The 16658-nt window shown below is 38.9% G+C and overlaps 1 long non-coding RNA gene across 1 annotated transcript; it reads left to right on the top strand.

Moving 5' to 3' along the window:
- The first annotated feature begins 742 nt into the window (after window positions 1–742).
- Window positions 743–5153, top strand: LOC128312210 (uncharacterized). Its single transcript, XR_008291198.1, has 3 exons — window positions 743–884; window positions 1664–1745; window positions 4604–5153. It is a non-coding gene; the product is annotated as an uncharacterized LOC128312210 (long non-coding RNA).
- The last annotated feature ends 11505 nt before the right edge of the window (window positions 5154–16658 follow it).

Below are 16658 nucleotides of genomic sequence, written 5' to 3' on the forward strand. Positions count from 1 at the left end.
TGTTATATCAGCAATTCCTGTTTGCGTTATTTTTGAAATTTCATTTTAATGCAGAGACTGTTAATTAAAAAAGAACAAAATATGTTCTAGTTGGCCTAATCAAAAATCCAGACTTTCCGTATTTGTGTGTGGTCTTGGAATTTTCTGCCAGCAGCATTGTCTAACTGCTGAAAGTAGAGAGGACTCACACTCACCATTTTAGTGCTTTGCAACTCCACCCCCAGCTGTCAGCATTTTTGTTCTATTTTGCATAAATAGCCTATTCATAAGGTTATAAAATCTAAAAAGGCATTGCAGTTTGAAAGGTCCACAAGACCACCTACAAGTTCAATCATTTGCTAGGACTTACGAACTCAGAAAAGTCATTATACTGAAGGGTATGGTTTATTACACAAAAAAAGATACAGAATAAAATCAACAAACAAAAGACATACATAGTGCAGAATCCAGATCTGAACTTTCAGTTGTCCTTTCCTAGTGGAGTCATGTGGACACTGTATACTTCCAGCAACAATGTGTGGCAACACACATGAAATATTGCTAGCCAGGAAGCCCACTCAAACCTTGATGTCCAGAGATTTGATTGATAATTAGTCACAGAGGCATGGCTGACCTTTGTCTTCAGAGGTCAAACTGATACTGCATGACCCAAGGCCTGCATCATAAATTACATTGTTAGCATAGACTATGGCATATAACACAGTCCTTTAGGCAAAGAGACTCTTATCAGGCAGGATATCCCCAGGGCTTAGAGAGTACGTCCCAGGAGCTGGACAAGAGCCAAACCTTTCTTTGGACAGGGTGGATCCCCTACTGCAAAAGTATACATTAAAAAATCCCATGGCCATCCCTGTCTTCATCTATCCCAGTGTCCTCTGCCTGCTGTAAGAAACTACTTTTGTTCTAAGTTTTTTGTATAACCTTTCAATTTTTAATTATGAAAAGACAAGCAAAGATGGTTATGCTTATCCTAATTTTTAGCCAACAATTTGTATTCTATATATCCTGTTCCATTCCTTGCTTTTTTTAACATAATATATTCTAGACGCTATTCCTATCAGCACTTAGTGAAATTTTTTTTCTTTCTGAAGCTATATATATATATATATATAGCCATATATATATATGTATATATATATATATATATATATATATGGCCATATATATATATATATGTATATATATATATATACATATATATATATATATATAATTCCATATATGTGTGTCCAAGGCTAGGGGAAAGGGAATTATAGGTTAAATGCTAGAAGTGGGGTTACCTGATCAGAGGTAAATGCATTTTTAATTTTGATAAATATCGCACTATTGTCTTCCATAGAGATTGTAACATTTTACATGCAAAGTATTTGTTCATTCATCATTCATTTAATTGAACATTTACTATGCACCAGGCACTGTTCTAGTCACTGGTAAGACAGTAGTGAACACAATAGACAAAAATTTTTCCTCATGTAACATACATTCCAGTGACTAAAAAAACAGATAATAAACTTTTAAAAGTACATCATAGTTGTCACAGACTTTTAGTCTGGAGTTCTCTCTTGTCTAGCAAGAGAGCAGACAAAGAATTAAGTGTGAGAGAGGCTAATGTCTGGGATGAGACAAAAGCCCTGAGTAAGGGTCCTTCCTCCATTTTTATTAGGATCAGAAGGCTTACAAACATGATGAATGTGCAGAAAGAGACAAGAAACAGTGAACATTAACTCATGTGTGTGAGACAAAAGGTGGGTTTTGAAGATATGCGGTGTTAAGAGGTTTGGGTCAATAGAAAACAAAATCGGGGCACCTGGGTGGCTCAGTCGGTTAGGCATCTGACTTCAGCTCCAGTCATGATCTCAGGCACAGAGCCTGGAGCCTGCTTCGGATTCTGTGTATTCCTGTCTCTCTGCCCCTCCCCCACTCACACTCTGTTTCTCTGTCTCTCTCAAAAATAAATAATAAACATTAAAAATTTCTTAAAAGAAAAGAAAAGAAAGAAAAAAGAAAAGAAAAGAAAAGAACAAAATCCCGGCACCAGGCAGATGGTTATCTTAGCTAGCCTAGAGGATAAGACAGATACAGCATGCTACCTCAGGGTCAACAAGGCACTTTAATTTTACTCATTAGCTCTACTCAGGGTAATTTTACCCTGCTGGCCATCTATAGCCCTGTTTACCTGTTTACCTATTCTGGACCTTCTGTCCTGTGAAAGCAGCTTTCTGCTTTTATACTATGTTGGGGTACTTCCGCCCTGTTTACTTAATCTTGGGTGCTTTCATCCTAAGTCTTATTAACCCATTGGTGCAAGCTCAGGGAATTCCTAAACTTATTCCCCACACATAGTATGTCAGAAGCTGAAGAATTGCTGTGGGAAAAAATTAAGCAGCAGAAGTTGCATGGATGGGGGTTAGAAGGACAGATTATAATTTTAAATAAAATAAATAGGCTTCCATGACAAGGTATTTGAGAGAAACTTTAAGGAAAATGAAGTAGTAAGCCACTGAGGTATCTAGAGAATGTTTTATCCTGAGAAAGTAATTAGTGCAAATGTCCTGAGACAGTAATGCTGGAGGGGTTCCACGACAGCAGGCAGTCCAGTGTGACTGGAGGTGAATGAGTAACAGGAGAGTAACAGATGAAGAGGGTGGGTTATGTGGGGCCTCAAAGGCCATTGCAAGGAATCTGGCTCCTGCTGGAGCAAAACGTCAAACCAGCCATTGTGAAGGATTCCCCCAGACCCTAAGAGCATGGCTCAAGTGCAAGTGGTATGTTGTAGAACAAACTCCCAGGAAAGAGGTGTGAGGATACAAAGATTAAGACAGGAAAGAGGGAAAGCTAGTCTAAGAGTGGTCACAGTGATCACAGTGGGTCATGGGCTCACTTTCTGTGGGAACACTCCAAGGAAGCACAGGGGATGCCTCTCAGAGGGTTCCTCCTGGGAAAGGAGGTGGAGCATTTTGTCCCCTGGTTTTTGTTCTTAGTTGAGGGCTGTTCCTAGGTGCACTCAGCCCCCTGCACTCACTGCTGCATTAATCAATACTAGTTCCTTCGGGCTGGTAAACTTACAGAGTGGAATCAGTTACTACTTTTTAATGGCTAATGTCTCCTAAATTTTTGTCTTCATCTTAGACATCCCTTGTAAGCTCCAGAATTATATAAAGTGAAGTGGATAATTCCACCACTTTGTTCATAGATATTTTGAGTACAGTATGAGCACAATTGCCTCACTATGACCCTCTGCCCAATGCCATTCTCCTGTTCTTGCAATCTCAGTTTATGGCATTATTAGCACCCACCCAACTGCTCATGCATCTTTTCTCTGTAGACACCCAAGAAATTAATGACTGGGTTTTGTTTTTCTCTCTTATAGATTTGGTTTCCTTTGCTTCATCCCCATTACTTTGCCTTACGATAGCTGGTCATCCTTTAAGTTGATTTTTTTCTGTTTTAAGATATTCTTCACTCCTGTTCTAGAGCATTGTTTCTGAAAGACAAATCTGGTCATACATAATACTCCCGGGGTTTACATGTATCTCTCTGTTGGTTCCCCATTACGCTGGCAGAGAATCTGAATGGGGTAAATGTCCTCTAGAGGAAAACAGGAAACCTATTTATAATTTTATCTTACAAAAAAATAAAGCACTAAGCTTCATTAGTGTATTAGTTTTCTGTTGCTGCCTTAACAGAACCACAAATTTAGTGGCTTAAAACAACATAAAGTCATTATCTTAGAGGTCTGAGGGTCAGAAATCTCATACAAGCCTCTCCTGGCTAAAATCAAAGTGCCAGCAGATCTGCATTTCTTTCTGGAGTCTGTAGAGAAGAATCTGTTCCTTTGCATTTTCATTGTTTCCAGAGGCCACCTCCCATTCCTTGCATGATGTGCACCTTCCTCCATCTTCCGAGCAAGCAGTGTCACATTCCCTGAGCCATCTTTTGTTGTCAGACCCAGCTCTGACCAAAGCTAGGAAATGTTCTGTTTTTAAGGATGCATGTGATTAGGATGTGCGTACCCAGATAATTTAGGATAATATCCTCATTTCAAAGTACTTAAACATTTTTAAAAATGTTTATTTATTTATATTTGAGAGAGAGGCAGAGTGAGTGAGTGAAGGAGGGGGAGAGAGAGGGAGACAGAGAATCCAAAGCAGGCTCAATGCAGGGCTCGAACTCACAAACTGTGAGATAATGATCTGAGCCAGTCAGACGCTTAACCAATTGAACCACCCAGGAACCCCCTCAAAGTACTTAACCTTAATCAAATCTGTAAAGTCCCATTTGCCATGGAAGGTATATATTCACAAGTAGGCCACAAACATCTTTAGGGCACTAGTACTTAACCTTAATCAAATCTGTAAAGTCCCATTTGCCATGGAAGGTATATATTCACAAGTAGGCCACAAACATCTTTAGGGCACTATTATTCTATGTACCAAAATCAGTATTTTATTAACTGGAATTATACATATATAATATAAATAAATACAAATTAATTAAGGAAGGAGAAAAATATTTGTACAATGTATGAGTGCCTCAAAATATAAGACAAAGGGCCATAATAATCATCTTTAACAACAGTCAACAGTTGTAACAACTATTACAGGCAGCAGTGTCCTACAAGGACATGACTACAGAGTTTACCCAGGAGAACTAGAAGCAGCTGGACCCTGCTCAGAGGACCAGTATAGAAATGTGATGTTGGAGAACTACAGCCACTGTCCCAGTGGCAAGCACACCTTACCATGTGACTTCCTCAAGAATGTATCTATTTATTTTTTTAATATTAATCGCATTTGTAGAAGTATATTTAACAGCAATTTTTATTGTCCAGTTCACTGAATTTTGAGAAATAAATGCAGTTGATTTCTACCACCAAAATCATAGTGTCCTTGTAACCCTTGCTGTCATTCCCATCCTTCTTCTATTCCCGCCCCTCAGGGCCTTAGCAGCCACTAGAAATCACTCTTCTGCTTTCTATCATAATTGTTTGGACTTTTTTACAATTATATATAATGGAATGATACAGTGTATACTCTCCTTTGGTTTATTTCACTTGGCATAATGCTTTTATAAGGCATGTTGATTGTATATCAGTAGTTTATTCTTTTTATTCCTGAGTCATATTCATTTGTGTACATATACCACAATCTGTTATCCACTTCACAACTGATACACATTTAGGGTTTTTTTTCCAATTTGTGGTCATTATGAATAAAACTTATGAATGTTTGAGTGCAAACCTTTGTGTGAACATGTCATTTCTTATGTGTAAATACTGAAGAGTTGACTTCCTGGGACCTTTTTTTTAGGTTTACTTATTTATTTTGAGAGAGACAGAGACATCACAAGTGGGAGAGGGGGAGGGAGAGAGACAGAGAGAAAGACAGTGAGAGAGAGAGAGAGAGAGAGAGAGAGGGAGAGAGAGAACCCCAAGCAGGCTCCATGCTACCAGCACTGAGACTAGCTACAGGACTAGAACCCACAAAGCTGCAAGGCCATGACCTGAGCCAAAACCAAGAGTCAGACACTTAACTGACTGAGTCACCTAGGCGCCCCCAAACTTCCTGGGTCTTAAGGTAAGTGTATAAGTAACTTTACTAAAAATCGTTGGTGTTTCCAAGGAGCTATGCCATTTCTTATGCCTATTAACAATGTATGAGAGTCCTAGTTTCTCTGCACCCTTACTAACATTTGGTATTCTAAGTCTTACTATCTTCACCACTCTGTTGGGTGTCTAATTGCAGGTTCTTAGGTTTTAATTTGCATTTCCCTAATAACTAATGAGGCTGTACATGCTTTTTGTGCCCTATTGCAGAGATCTCTGTCTAATATAGAGTCACTAAGTGCAATTTGGGAGGCCCCTGCACAAATCACTAGAACAACTCACAGAACTCAGAAAAGCCATTGTACTCATAGTTATGGTTTATTATAGCAAACAGAGGCAGACTAAAATCCACAAAGAAAAGAGACACGAGGTATACCTCACTTCCTATTCCAGTGAAGTCATGTGGGAAGTACTCTTTGTCCCCAGCAACAATATATGGCAGGGCATGCAGAGTATTGCCAACCAGGGAAACTCAACCCAAGCTTTGCTGTCCCAGGTTTTTATAGGGGGTCATAATATGGGCATAGCTGACCACCTGCTTGACTAACCTCAGTCTCCAGCCCCTCCAGAGGTCAGGTGATACCATGTGAACCAAGCCCCACCCACCATAAATCAGATAAACAAAATCTGATCAACTAGGGCATCCCAAGAGCCTAGAGCTTACCTCTCCAGGATCTGGACAAGGGCCAGACCTTTCTCTGGGTAAAGTGAATCCTCTACTGCATACTAAGGCTTTCCTCCTGTTTTCTTTGAAAATTTCATAATTTTAGGTTTAATATGAGGTTTATGATCCATTGCCAGGTAATTTTTCTATATGATATAAAACTGGAATTGGAGTTCATTTTTCACATTTTGCTATCCAATTGTATCAACAATAATTGCACAGATTATTCTTTCCCCATTGAACTGTCTTGACACCTTTGTCAAAAAAAAGTAATTGACCATAAAGTATATGAGGGGTCTGTTTCTAGACTCTATTTTGTTTCATTGATCTATATGTCTATCTTAATGCTAATACTACACTCTTAATTAATGTAGCTTATAATACATTTTAAAATCAGGAAGGCTAAGTCCTCCAACATTGTTCTTTTAAGAACTGTTTTGGAATATATGGATTCTTTGTGTTCCCATATAAATTTTAGAATTATTTGCCGTTATCTTCAAAAACCCTCCTGGGATTCTGATTGGGATTGCCTTAAATCTGTGCTCAATTTGGGAATGACTCACATCTTAATAATACTGAGTCATTATGTTCCATGAAATGATGTACTTTATTTTGATCTCCTTTTATGATTCCCTGTGATTTAGGATTTTTCTTTACCTTTGAAATATTTTATAGTTTTCACTGTACCTGTCTGTGTTGGTTTCCTAGTACTGCCATAACAAAATACCACAGACTGAGAGGCTTAACCAACAGAAATTACTTTCTCACAGTTCTGAAGGCTAGCTGTCTAAAATCAAGGTATCATTTGGTTTTTCCAGAGGTTTCTTTCCTTGGCTTACAGATAGCCACCATCTGCCTGTGTCTCCATATGATCTTTCCTCTGTACACACATCTTTGTTGTCTTCAGATATGTCTAAATTTTCTCTTATAATGACAAAATCCAAATTGGATGAGGGTCCACCCTAATAGCCTCATTTTAACTTAATGACCTCTTTATACACAGTCACATTCTTAGGTACTGGGGATAGGGCTTCAACATAAGAATTGAGAAGGAGGGACACAGTTCAGTCCATCACACTATCTTACACATATGATCTGAAGTCTATTCTTTGTATCTTCATGATGTTTTTAAATTTTGATTTCCAGTTGTTTATTGGAAGTGTCTAGAAATATAATTGATTTATGTATATTTTTCTTCAATGAACTGGTTAGGACTTCCAATAACATTGAATACAGGTTGTGAAGGGGCACCTGGGTGGCTCAGTTGGTTAAGTGACCAACTTTGGCTCAGGTCATGATCTTGTGGTTCATGGATTTATGCCCCACATCTAGCTCTGTGTTGACAGCTCGGAGCCTGGACCCTGCTTCAGATTCTGTGTTTCCCTCTCTCTTTAACTCTCCTCTGCTCATGCTCTCTCTCTCTCTCTCTCTCAAAAATAAATAAATATTTAAAAAAAAATGTTGTGAGAGGAGGCATCCTTGCTTTGTTCCTCATCTTAGAGGGAAGCTTTTGATCTTTCAGCACAAAATACAATGTTCCCTATAGGTTTTTCACAGTTGTCCTTTGTCAGGTTGAGGAATTTGTTCTCCTCATACTTGGCTCAGATTTTTTTCTTGTTTATATTGTCAATGGGCACTGAATGTTATTAAAAGCTTTTCCTTTATCTTCTGAGATGATTGTATGTTTTTTCTTTTTGATATTATGAATTACATTGATTTTATTATAATAGTTTGAGGTATGTTGCATAGCAGAGAATTCATCCATTTGTAAGTGTATAATTCAGAATTTTTTAGTGTATTCACAGAATTGTACAATCATTTCAATTAATTTTAGCACATTTTCATCACCTAAAAAAAGCCTTGTACCCTTTAACTGTTACACACACACACACACACACACACACACACACACACACAGAGTTGTTCCCATTCCTCCCAGCCCTGGACAACCACTAATCTATTTTGTGCTTATAGATTTGCCTGTCCTGAACATTTCAGATAAATGAAATCTTACAAAATATGGTCTTTTGTATCTGGCTTCATTTATTTAACATGTGTTGAAGATAGATCTAGAGTATGGAATCTATCAGTGCTTACTTTATTTTTATTGACAAATAATGTTTCATTGTATGGATAAACTATATTGTATCTATTCGTTCATCAGTTGATGGACACTTAGATTGTTTCTGCTTTTTGGCTATTATGAATAATGTTGCTATGAACATTCATGTATACATTTTTGTATAGACATATTTTCATTTCTTTTGGGTATATACCTAGGAATGGAATCATATGTAACTTTGTGGTGACATTTATGTTTAACCTTTTGAGCAATAGCCAGACTCTTTTTCAGAGGAGCTAGACCACTTTACCTTCCAACCAGAAATGCATAAGCGTTTCAATATCTACACATCTTCACCAACACTTATTTCCTATGTTTTTATTGTGGCCATTTGAGGTGGATGTGAAAAGATATCTATTATGGTTTTGATTTGCATTTCCATAGTGACTAATAATGTTGACCATCCTTTCATGTGCTTATTGGCCATTTATGTATATTCTTTGGAGACATGTCTATGCAGATCCTTTGCCTATTTTTTAATCAAGTTATTTGTCTTTTTATCATTGCATTAAAAATTTATTTTTTGGGGCCCCTGGGTGGCTCAGTTGGTTAAGCGTCCAACTTCAGCTCAGGTCCTGATCTCACAGTCCGTGAGTTTGAGCCCCGCGTCGGGCTCTGTGCTGACAGCTCAGAGCCTGGAGCCTGCTTTGGATTCTGTGTCTCCCTCTCTCTCTGCCCCTCCCCTGCTCATGCTCTGTCTCTTTCTGTCTCAAAAATAAATAAAACATTAAAAAAATTATTTTTTTAGGTTTCCTTGAATTTTTATTTTATTTTTATTTTTTAAAATTTATTCACCGAATTCAAGTTAGTTCACATACATGTAGTATTGGTTTCAGGTGTAGAACCCTTACATATAACACACAGTGCTCATCCCAGCAAGTGGCCTCCTTAATTCCCGTCACCCATTTAGCCCAATGTCCGACCCATCTCCCCTCCAGCAACCCTCAGTTTGTTCTTATGGTTTCTTATGGAGTCTCTTATGGTTTGCCTCCCTCTGTTTTCATCTTATTTTTCCTTCTCTTCCCCTATGTTCATCTGTTGTTTCTTAAATTCCACATATGAGTGAAATCTTATGGTGTTTGTTTTTCTCTGACTTAATTTTGCTGAGCATAATACACTCTAGTTCCATCCACGCTGTTGCAAATGGCAAAATTTCATTCAGGGGCACCTGGGTGGCTCAGTTGGTTGAGCGTCCAACTCCTGGTTTAGCCATGATCTCTGGGTCGTGGTGAGCCCTTGAGCCCTGCACCAAGCCTTGCACTGAGCATGGAGCTTATTTAACATTATCTCTCAGGTCACCTGGGTGGCTCAGTTGGTTGAGTGTCTAACTTCAGCTCAGGTCATGATCTCACTGCTCATGATGTCTGTGCTGACAGCTCCCAGTTGGGAAACTGAAACCTGCTTCACATTTTGTGTCTGTCTCTCTGCCCCTCCCCCTGCCAAATATAAATAAACATTAAAAAAATTTTTTTCTCTTTCTTTCAAAAAAAAAACAACACTAAAAGTTCCTTTGTAGGGGTGCCTGGTTGGCTCAGTTGGTAGAGCATGCAACTCTTAATCTCAGGGTCATGAGTTCAAGCTCTATTTTGGGCATTGAGCCTACTTAGAATTAAAAATAATAATAAAATAAAGAATAAAATAAAATTTCTTTATATATTCTAGTGGTCAGAAGTGGAAGTCCTCATGCAGTGTCTTTTTTAAAACCCAGTACACATGGATGTTTCCAGATTTAATGTTATTTAGGCTTATGATTCAGGGGTTTAAGGATATTGATAACTTTTTTTTTTAAATTTTTTTTTCAACGTTTTTTTATTTATTTTTGGGACAGAGAGAGACAGAGCATGAACAGGGGAGGGGCAGAGAGAGAGGGAGACACAGAATCGGAAACAGGCTCCAGGCTCCAAGCCATCAGCCCAGAGCCTGACGCGGGGCTCGAACTCACGGACCGCGAGATCGTGACCTGGCTGAAGTCGGACGCTTAACCGACTGCGCCACCCAGGCGCCCCAGATATTGATAACTTTTGAGCATCAGAATATTTTTTTTTACTATCCCCAAAAGGGATCACATAAAGCTGGACCTTCTTTAACATTCAGAAATATTGAAGCCTATGCAATTGACCAAAAGTTTACATTATTTGCCTTTCACAGGGTATCATTTCACAAACCTAAAAGTGATCTTCAAGTTAGAGAAAAGAAAAAATCCACGGTTATTACATGGATTATTACAGGAAGAATTTCTAAGCAGAAGATCCTCAGATGAGTTACTGAGTACTAACAGATGGTATCTAAGGGAAATTAGATGCAAAGTAGACAGAGATGAGCATCTTCACAACCTTTATCTTTGGAAAAATTGAAAACTAGATCCAAAACAACAGTGGAAGGGGAAGAGTGTGACATAAGGGATGCAATATAAGCATGTTCATTTTTTCATCTTTATAACTGGGAGCCCAGTTATCTCATTTATAGCTGACAAATTAAATAATGCAGTTATATTTAATATAAAAAAAAACTAAGGTTATAAAAGCAATTAAAATTTGTATAAAATATAGAGGTGGGGGAAGATGACGGCACAGTAAGAGGACCCTAGGCCTGCCTTGACCCATGAATACAACTAGATAAATATCAAATCATCCTAAATATCCCAGAAATCGATCTGAAGACTAGCAGAAAACTCCACAACTAAAGGGAGAGAAGAGGCCACATCAATGAAGGTAGGAAGTACAGAGACTGGGCTTGGGAGAGAAACAGTTCTTGGCAGCTGTGTTGGGGAGGGTGTCATGGTTATGGAGAAGTATAAGAGACATACTAGCACACATGGGAGCACACGGGGAAAACAGACCCCTATAGTAATTGGCTGACAGAGTGAGAGGGCCTGAATTTCATGAGTTCTTGCAACCAGTGGGACTTAAAGCCTAGAGTTTTAAAGGTCAGCATGCTCTGAGAGAGCACAGAGGACATTGGAACTGCTCATGAAGACAAGGGAGGGCAAACATCCTACAGACATACAGTGTGAAATAGTGATCAGAAGAGCAACTGGGGCACACAGTGGGGAGGTTAGTTGCTCATCTTAGAGCATGTCTCACAGAGGCAGCGTTCATGGAGAGACCCTCCAGAAATAAAGGAACTAGCCATTTCTCTCCCTTGCTCCTCAGCATAAGCACAGGGCCACCTGCAGGAACCAGTCACTTCCTAATTGCTTACACCAAGCCCTGCTTTCCAGTGCTTTGGTGGAACCATCATTCCCAGTCATGCTTGTCTCAATCACAGCATAGGAGACCTCTTCACCAAAGACCAGACTAAACCCCTCCAAATGCTGCATCTACCAACCTGGGAATTTTGTGAGGCCTTGCTTCCAATGGCAGAGGTGACAGATCTCATTTCACAAGCAGACCAGAGCACACGCAGTTGAAAGGTACCACATTCAGGCCAGGGACAAAACACTGCCCAGAACAGGTAAAGACAGCCTCTGCAGATGACTGGCCTAAAGGATAAAACAGCCAGGACACAACAGCAAAGTGCATGCAACATGAATTGGAGACATTCCCAGAAGTTCCAGGCCCTGGGGAACAGAGGACACTACACGGCAGGACTCTACAGGACAAATAAGATAAATGAGAAGACAGAGGGCCAGAGATCTAAGCAAAACACATATGAGTACATGCCTGGTGGAGAATTTAAAGCAATGATAATAAGAATACCCACTGGACTTGAGAAAAGAGTGGAGTACATCAGTGAGACTATTAATACAAAAATAAGAAAAACAGCATAGCAGGGATAAAGGGTTAGTAAACAAAATGAGAAATATGCTTGATGGCATGAACAGCAGGCTGGAAGAAAAAGATGAATGAATCAATGACCTAGAAGACGGAGCAACAGAAAGTAATAAGCTGAACAAAAGAGAAAAAAAAAGTTTTCTTGAAAAACAAGAATAGACTTAGGGAACTCAGTGACTCCATCAAATGTAATAACATTCGTATTGTAGGAATCCCAGAAGAAGGAGAGAGAGAAAAGGAGGCAGAGAGTTTAAGAAATAATACCTGGGAACCCGGGTGGCTCAACCTGTTAAGTGTCCAACATGAGCTCAGCTCATGCATGATCTTGCAGTTGTAGCCCCATATTGGGCTCTGTGCTGACAGCTCAGAGCCCAGAGTCTGCTTCAGATTCTGTGTCTCCCTCTCTCTGTCCCTCTCCTGCTCACTCTGTCTCTTTCTCTCTCTCTCTCAAAAATAAATAAACATTAAGAAAAAAGAGAAATGAATAATACCTGAAAACTTCCCTAATCTAGGAAAAGAAACAGATATCCAGATCCAGTAGGCCCAGAGAAACCCTAACAAAATTGACAAAAGCAGATTCATACTAACTTATATTGTAATTAAAATGTAAAAATCTAGTGATAAAGGAAAAATGTTTAAAGAAATACAAAAGAAAACAGTTACAGACAAAAGAAACTCCATAAGTCTACCAGCAGATTTTACAGCAGAAATTTTCTAAGCCAGAAGGGAGTGGCATGATATAGTCTAAGTGCTCAATGAGAAAAACATGTTAGCCAAGTATATTCTATCCAGCAAAGCTATCATTCAGAATAGAAGGAGACATACAGAGTTTTTCAGTAAAACAAAAACTGAAGGAGTTCATGACCACTAAGCACCCTACAAGAAATATTAAAAGGGACTCTTAGTAGAAAGGTAAGACCATAAGCAAGAGTATAAAAAAAAAACACAAAAGAAGTAAAAATAAGTATACTTGTAAAAATCAGTAAAGGTATTCACAAAATAAAAGGATGTAGAATATACCATATACCTAAAATCTGGAGAAGAGAGGGGTAAAGAACGAGTTCAAGCTTAAGTTCAATCAATATAGGCTACTATATGCAGAAAATGTTAAATACAAACCTAATGGTAACCACAAATTAAAAAAACACTAATAAATATGCAAAGAAGAAAGAAATAAATCTAAATATATCACCAAAAATAACCCAGCAAACCATGGAAGAGAAAAAGACAAGAAAGGATCAGAGAAAATCTTCAGAAACAACCACAAAACAAGTAGCAAATGGCAATAAGTCCATGTCTATAAATAATTACTTTGAATGTAAAAGGACTAAATGCTGCAATCAAAAGACAAAGAGTATCAGAATGGATAAAAAACCAAAACCTATCTATATGCTACCTACAAGAGACTCCTTGCAAACCTAAAGACACCTACAAATTGAAATTGAGAGGATCCATTACCATCTATCATGCTAATGGATGTCAAAAGAAAGCTGGATTACCAATACTTGTATCAGACAAAATAAACTTTAAAACAAAGACTATAACAAGAGACAAAGAAGGACACTACATAATTTAAAGGAGACACCTAACAAGAAGATATAACAATTTTAAATATTTGTGCACCCAACATGAAAGCACCCAAATATTTAAAAGAGTTTATAACAAACATAAAGGAACTAATCAATAATAATACAATAATAGTAGGGGACTTTAAAACCCAACTTACATCAATGGACACATCATCTAAACAGAAAATCAATAAGGAAGCAATATCTTTGAATGACACACTGGACCAGATGGATGTAAGAGACACATTAAAGCATTCCATCCTAAAACAACATAATACACATTCTTTGCAAGTGCACATGAAACGTTCTCCAGAATAGATCACATATCAGCCCAAAAAACAAGCCTCAACAAATACAAAAGGATCAAAATCATACCATGCAATCTCTCTGATGACAATGCTATGAAACTAGAAGTCAACCACAAGAAGAAAATATGGAAAGACCACAACTACATGGAGGTGAAATAACATGTTACTAAACAATGACTGGGTCACCCAGAAAATAAAAGAAAAAATATTTTAAGTATATGGAAACAAAAATGAAAACACAATGGTTCAAAATCTTTGGGATGTAGCAAAGTGGTTTGAAGACAGAAGCTTATAGCAATACAGGTCTACATCAAAAAGCAAGAAAATTCTCAAATACACAACCTACCCTTACACCTAAAGGAGTTAGAAAAAGAACAACAAACAAAACCTAAAACCAGCAGAAGAAAGGACATAATAAAAATTACAACAGAAATAAATGCTATAGAAACTAAAAAACAATAGAACAGATCAATGAAACCAGGAGCTGGTTCTTTAAAAAAATTAATAAACCTCTAGAGAGATTTATAAAAAAGAAAAGAGAAAGGACCCAAATATATAAAATCACAAATAAAAGGTGGTGGGGGTTGAGGGAGGGGCAGACTCAGTCTTACCAGCTGAGAGATCTTGTAGCAAATGCAAAAGGAATCGTCCTCCAGCCTTGTAGGCCTCAGACCTCCTAAGGATACCTGAACCTCTAACACCCAACCTGGGGTGTGTTGGTTAGGTGTTCATGTGCTAATCTGTCCTACTATGTGCATGGCATTAAGAAGTCAAATGGCCTCTGTTAGTCTCTGAGATTAGATGGTCCACTGAGGGAGTCTTCTGATGACAGAGTCTTTAACGTGTTTTTTATTAGCCCATTCACCCTTGCAATTAGGCCTGCAGCAGTGGGACTGTATGACAGGTGGAAAGTCCATAATATGTCCCAGGCCTCTGTGCATTCTTGGACTTCATGGCTGGTAAAATGTGTACCTCGATCTGAGTCAGCATTCCCTACATATTCTCTAGTCCTGTGGTAGTGTCCACAAAGATTAATGCATACTTGGGACCTTCTGATACCGGCAAACAGCCTATGTAATCTATTTGCCATCAAGAAACAGGGCATATAGTCCACCCAATATGACCCGAGGTATAGCACAATGGCTCTCATCTGAGGTGGCACTGGAGGCACTACTTGTCAGCAGCTTGTAGATCAGAATATTTTAAAGGCAAATATAATCTCTTTACTATTTCCTAAGTAGTTTTGGGATCTCGGTGTCCTGATTTATCATGGACCCATTTTGCTACATCAGACAGAGTCAGCATTTCCTCCAGCAGAAGGGTGTGTGCCTGAGCTAGAGTGGCTGCTTCATAATTGCCGGGTAGTATGGATGGGGAGTACGCAGACATGTGCCATACTTGGAGAGCTGCATCCAGTTTAGTGCATACTTCCCCAATACCTTTCCATAGTTCTGCTCCCCACAAGGGAATATTTAATACAGACCAGACTTTTCTATGCCATTGTGGCATCCATGTTGTTAACCCTTTCCACTCTTCCCAGCTATCAGTGACCAAATCAATGGGCATGGTTTCATGTGTCAACACAATTAATATTGCTCTTAATTCTGTGCACCAGACTACTTTTAGTTCCTTCTTCAAACCAAAGTACATCACAGTGCAGGAAGACAGCAGAGGAAGACCAAGTAGGGGAGTTTCCCAGGCAACTGCCATAAATGCACCACTACCCCTTTCTTTACTTGAGTGAGGGGAGGCACAAAGTCAATGACTGGAAGTTGGGTGGGGTCAACCTAAGTGACCAGCCCTAGTAACAAGTGCAGTTCATGAGATGGGGGGTTCGGGGGGGAGGATTGTAAGTGCTCCACTGCTGTAGATAAGTGTGCCATTTCTGTAAGTTGTTTACATGAGCACCGGCACTCTTAGGTTTGCTGAACATGTATTTAACCTGTACTCTTACTGAGAAGGAGGTTCATACTGTCACAGGCAGGTGGCTGTCAGTCCTTCCATCTGTTGCAGGGCAAGATAAACAGCTAATAATTTTTTCTGGGGGAGGTGAGGTCTATGCCTGGTTTCTCTTCCATAATTAAGGCCACAATTCTAATGGGATTCATTTCCATTTTGTCATTGCCACAGACCACAGCCAAACCTTTCTGGATATGAACTCACATCTGATACACAATTCACATCTATCATCAATACCTATAGAGCCTGTACTCATCTTACTGCCATTTTTGCCTTTTAGAAAGCCTCTTATTGGTTAACACCCCAATCCCATCAGCTTCCTTTCTTAAGTAAGGTATACAAAAGTCTAAAGATCTGCCTAGATGAGAACCAAAAAGTCTCCAGTAATCCAATAAGCCAACAAAAGCCTGTAATTCCTTTACTGGTTCAGGGATTGGGAAGGCTTGTATTTTATCAGTGACTGCCTCTGGCACCACTTTTGCCTTACCTGCCCAGATGACACCCAGGACACTGGTCCTGCCCGTGGATCTGGTCAGTATTTACTTCTCATCCTTGTGACTTCAAGTGCACCTGTAATGACGCAGCTGCTTGAGACAGGGAGGATTAATCATCACAAGTTAACATTACATCATCTATGTAGTGATAAAGCACCATCTCCT

Source organism: Acinonyx jubatus, chromosome D4 (assembly GCF_027475565.1).
Source record: "Acinonyx jubatus isolate Ajub_Pintada_27869175 chromosome D4, VMU_Ajub_asm_v1.0, whole genome shotgun sequence".
Classification (NCBI taxonomy): Eukaryota; Metazoa; Chordata; class Mammalia; order Carnivora; family Felidae; genus Acinonyx; species Acinonyx jubatus.